The sequence below is a fragment of the Panthera onca genome, chromosome D1, assembly GCF_046562875.1.
Source record: "Panthera onca isolate mPanOnc1 chromosome D1, mPanOnc1 haplotype 2, whole genome shotgun sequence".
Classification (NCBI taxonomy): domain Eukaryota; kingdom Metazoa; phylum Chordata; class Mammalia; order Carnivora; family Felidae; genus Panthera; species Panthera onca.
Window position 1 is genome coordinate 65,807,018 of NC_138348.1, and position 6,000 is coordinate 65,813,017.

Consider the following 6,000-nt stretch of genomic DNA (forward strand, 5'->3'; position numbering starts at 1 on the left):
CCTTGCTACCTCCCTGCTAAGTACTGTTGTTCATAGCCAGGGTCCTTTAAAAAATAGTCACGGTCAGGGCGCCTGGGTTGGTTAAGCGTCCAACGGGCTCAGGTTATGATCTTGCGGTCCGAGAGTTCAAGCCCTGTGTTGGGCCCTGTGCTGACAGTTCAGTCTGGAGCCTGCTTCGGATTCTGTGTCTCCAACTCTCTCTGCCCCTCTCCTGCTCATGGTCTGTCTCTGTCACTCTCAAAAATGAATAAATGTTAAAAAAAAAAAATGGTCACGGTCAACTTTCTCACCACTCACTGTTCAACCTGCTGCAATCTGTCTCTTCCAAATCCAATGGATTTGTCTTTTTTTTTTTTTTTTTTTTGAGAATCCCAAAGCAGTGAGTGTCAGACACTCAACCGTCAGAGCCACCCAGATGCCCCAGACTTGTCATTTCTTATTTTATGTGATCTCTGCATTTCCCCCTTTTCCAAGTTAACCATTCTCATCGTTTCTGGTTTTGCCTAGTTTCTGCACCTCTTTGGGGCTACCTCCAGGGCAGATCTTTTTTTGCAGGGCCCTTGTCTATAAACAGTTTGATTTTAAAATGTATTATGAAATTCATGGGCCCACATAAGGTAATGTGGTTTGTCAATAAAGATTTAGAACACTGAATAGAAAAGGTATACACTTATTGTTCAATCAGTGCACATAAAGATTCTTTATAGTATATCTCCCAACTGCAATAAAAGAATGGTAGTGCAGTTACTCACAATGCTATGGCTCTTAAGAACCTGTTTGTATTGAACTATATGGATCTTCCCTCTAGAGTTTCCTAATACCATCTTTTTAATGCTCATTACATCATTACTTAGGATGCTGCACCCATTGTGCCACTGAATACTGGCTTCCAGTGACTATCAAAGGTTGTTGCTGTGTTTCATTGATGATTACCAAAAATGCAAGCCTTACCCAGAATATGCAGGAAAATGAATAATATTTCATTTTATGGTCATATTTATCATTTGGACTTTTGTAGCATAAACACAGAACACATTCTCACGTCTTTTCTTGAACTTTTTAGGCTGTAATTGCATTCCTAGACTGTGATCTCTGGCCACACCCAGGAAGAATAGACAAGAGGCCCAGAGATGGAACAGGAAGAGGGGTTTCATTTGTACAAGGAATGTCCATTTCTCCATCGGCATGGCTTAAGTCCAAACTTATTGACACCACAATGTCAATAACAATTGAAAGGAGGACATTGGTTAGAAGGGACAATTGGCACTGTGGAGCAATAGTCATAAAAGGCCTCAGATGAGAAGGGCCTGGCCTGGCACAAGGTGCAAAACCTGCAAAAGGGTAGGGGACCTCCTTAGTGCCAGTGGCAGGAGGTAAACGGTAAAGAACAACTGCCACCACCTCACAAGCCTGGGGTCTACAGACCAGAGGCAGCACCATAGCTAAAACAATGAGAGCCCATCCACAAGCCCACACACACAATTCAATCCCACAGGTCAGTGGTGACATTTGGTAGCCCCGAACCTGGAATTTGTTCAATAGGAGAGTCACCTAAACAAAGCACCATTCCTGCAGCCCGATCACATACTGCCATGTGAATGAAATATTGCTTCAGACCCAGGGCGATGCCATAGGTGCAAGACCCAGAGCTCCTTCGAGCATTTACTGCACACCCAGCATGAGTTAGGGGGTTGGAGAGTACCTGAAAGGGGAGAAATGGTACTTATCCCCGGCACCAAAGTGAAACTTAGAAAATTTCAAGGGAGGTACTTCCAGCAACCAGATCCCTTGTGGGACCAGATCCAGACTCAGGGTGCCTTGCTTAGTCCCAGTAACTGGAGAACTTAGAAAATCTTGAAGGCACTCTAAAGTACCAGTCTCCCGGAAGCATGTGTGCTGGAGGAGGATCCCTGCATACTCAAGTCTCAGAAGTATTGTCTGATCATCTCCCCTCATGTCTTTGACTACCCTTTTATTTGCCTGCGTTTTAAAAAAGATGGTGCCTGTCAGTGTTCTATTATTGGCCCTTTTTAAAAAAAATGTTTATTTTCTTCACAGTGATTATCACCATCTTATATTACTATGTATTTCTTTTCTATTCTTCCTATGCTATGATATAATTTCCATTAAAGTAAGTTTTTATAGTTCACTGCTATAGTTTCAGTGACTAGAACACTTTTTGGCACCCAGTAGGTGCTTGACAGATAACTGAAGGCTATCAACATTGAGATCCTCATTTTATAATGAGGAAAGCAAGATTAAAAAAGGCTAATTGGCCCAAAGTAATACAGATATCTTGACCTAAAGCCTTTGTACTCTTCATTCCTTTTGTTTGGAATGCTTTCCATGTTCAAAGCATGTCTTAATCTTTGTCTTCCATCAAAACTTGTGTACTTTCTACTTCAACTGCTGAAAGCACTTCACAAGGTTACAATGAGGATTAAATGTGAATGTAAACATCAACAAACTTTGTAGAATGTTAGGCCACATACAGTTGTTAGTTCTTGTGGTTTCATCTCTTAAGATCAAAGTCAGAAAGACCAGCCTGTTTCTTCAAGCTTATTTTTATCTAAATGTGAAAATGTAACTCTTCTCTAAGAAACCTGAATAAATTCCAGGTATGAAAATTTAGATATGATGTCTTAATGTTACTAACATGTGGTTTCCTGCAAGGAATGGAAATAAGATATTTTAGTTCTTGAAATATTCCGAGGTGAGCACCTGGACAAAAGCACAGGCACATGACTGTGGTTTAAACATAGCTCCCAGTTTCATCTCAGCTGCAGATGTGTTTTGGGGCATATAGATAGCTTATATGAAGTATAGTCTGCCGGTTAGCAGATGTGGAATAATTGAGTCAACTGAGGGTAGTTATCCTCAAAGTTTTTAAAACACTGATTTCCAGCTTGCCAAGGAATTGTGTATCTGAAGCATTACATTGCCCAAATGAGAAGTACAGTGATCTAAACATTAGCTATTTGGGGAATAAATCACATTCATACTTTTCTTCCAATGATCTGTAAATATTTGTACATGCATAAGTATTCAAAAATTCTATTCAAGTTTGCAATTTATCCCATTTAACTAATGGAAAAATCAATGTTCAAGGTGAAATAACTTGTCCAAATTCCCTTAGTGGGGAAAAAAAAAATAGAATGAAAATACGTAAGAAACCATTTCTTCACTGGCTAGTGGTATTTGCATCTCAGTCTTTGCAGCTTACAGCATACTGGGTCATATTAGAATAAAATTATCTGACTGGTTTTGACCTACAAAAACAAAATTTTTGTGGTGCAAGTTAATATTAATAATAGAACACTTAAAACCACAGAATGTATAAATTCAGAAGAGAAATTCAACAAAACACATCCTTTTAATGAAGGTGCTAAAATAGCAAAAATGAGTTTCATACCAACTGTAGAAAAGCTATAATTAGACAATAACATAAATTTATAGTAAATGATTTTTTAAGACCCAATACTTTATAAATGCTAAATGATCATGTCAAATAATCATACTGCCTATGATCTAGTAACTAAAGAACACCATGTCAGGGAGCCCAAATGTTTGATTCTTTTATCATTCCGTTAACCCTACCTAGCATGTTCCATGACCCATGTACTCACTCTTAATCCAAGACACTGATTTCTCAAGTGCATGTCCCAATGCAGAGGATAAGAGGAAAGGATTGGAAAGGGGATGAATTTCAAGAAAAAGAACAAATCCGACTCTTGGAGTAGAGGTAGGGGAGGGATTCCTGCACCTGCCTTATAGCATATGCTAGTAAATTGTGAATAAATGAATGGGTGAATAAATGAATGCCTTTCTAGTGATGAGTATGTAGTTTCATTCCTAATTGTGAAGGATAAGATCTTAAGTGATAATGTCTAAAGAATACAGAACCATATAGTGTGTTTTAGATGGAAGGGAACTTAAAGATATCTAATCTAGTGTGTAGTTAGTATTTGAGAAAATCAAGGCTTGAAATTAAATGATTAGTCCAAAGTCACACAGCTCATCAGTGTCAGAGTTGGGACTAGAATTTATGTCTTCTGATTCTCAGTGTAATACTCTTTCCAGGATACCATCCAATAAAGCATCTTTCTCACCATTAGAAACAATTAGCAAATAATTTTCATACCCTGAATATAGTCTTATTTAGTATTATAATTGGAAGGACTTAAAGATTATTTAATCTAGCCCCTTATTTTACAGAGGAGAAATCTATGGTGCAAAATGTTAAATAATTTGTCCAAGGTTAGGCAGTTAGAGAATAAACAAACTCAAGTGCCCAAATCCAGAGCAGTTTCCATGTCATGCTGAAGGACACTGGTATACTTAAAAAGCTTATTAGCTTCTACATGCTTTGATGGCATATTATACTCCACATATGGGCAACAGGAAATGTTTATTTATATACAAGTACATGAGAAAGCAATTTCCATTCATCTTTTAAAAAAATTTATACAAATAAAAAGTTATTAATACATTCATTCTTTGCACACAAAATACATTCTTTTTACTTTTACTCTCAGTATGAATTATTTCTTAATAATAAAAACTTAAGCTACAATGGACAGTCAGGTGGTTTGGCGATTTGACAATCTTTTTTCAAGAAGAAAAATCCAAACTTTAAAGACACTCAATATGTAAAGGAAATTGTACATTAAAAGTGCTCCTTCATTGAATCCTAGAAGATTGAATGAGTACTCCTCTTCAACATGGTTTGTAGCTGTCCCTTAAAACAATGCAGAGGACTTTATAAATTCATTCTGTGCAATGACAACTCAATTTCTACAAGACTGAAACAGTCTTCATGAAATTGATTACCGTATATAAATGGTAGGCTCACTGAAAGATTCCTATGGACATATTGGGAAGTTAGCCATTATTCAGGGATCTCCTAATTGACCAATTGACCTAAGATTGTAAGTTGCATCTCCAAGTGGGATTTTAAGAGGTTCTGCTTAAGGAACACAAATGACTTGATTTGCTAGACTACTGCTTTTAAGAGAGACATGAAAATGTATACCCACATGGAAAACTTGTGCACAAATGTTCATAGCAGCATTGTTTATAATAATCCCAAATGGAAACAACCCAAATGCTCAGCAACTGATGAACGGACAAATAAATTGAGGAATATACATATGATAGAATATTATTGAATCATAAAAAGAATGTATTGATTCATGTTACATGAAACTTGAAAACATTATGTTAAGTGAAAGAAGTCAGACACAAAAAAACCACATATTGTGTAATTATATTTATATGAAATGTCCAAGACAGGCAAATCTAGAGAAACAGAAAGTAGATTAGTGGTTACCAGATTCTGGGAGGGGTGGTAGGTACAGGGAAAAGATTGATTGCTAATGAGTACAGAGTTTTTCATTTGGGATGATGTAAATAGTCAAGAGTTAGATAGTGGTGAGCGTTGTACAACTTTGTGAAAATACTAAAAAATACCAAAGTGAACACTTTTAAAGGCATGAATTGTATGTGGATTATATTTTAATTTTAAAAAGAGGGATGCAACTTCATTAAAATTTTTTGGTTAACATTCCTGTTCCCTATCCCCTCTTTTTAATGCTAATTGAAGTTTTCATGCAATCACCTTTCTACAGAGGTGCACTTCAGCTAAGTGCACTCAGGTCATTGTGGGCTTATATTTCTAACAGACTTTTTATTAAACAAAATACATGTACACATAGGACAATACAGTGTACTGTTATTATCTGCATATTAACATTTAAAATCAAGTATTATGCCTGTATAGAAGCAGATGGTTAGATTTTATATACTGGTGTATTCAGATATTACTGAAAGCCTATGCTTAAAACCAACAGCCAAATATTAATAACTGAGTTCATAAGATTTGATAATTAACGTTTGTTAAAATTATGTGTATGTTAAAGATCCATGTTTTAATGGAAAGAGATAGGAAAAGAGGGGAAATCAGGGGTTCTCTAAGTCTTCATAAAACAGCTTCTCTAAATA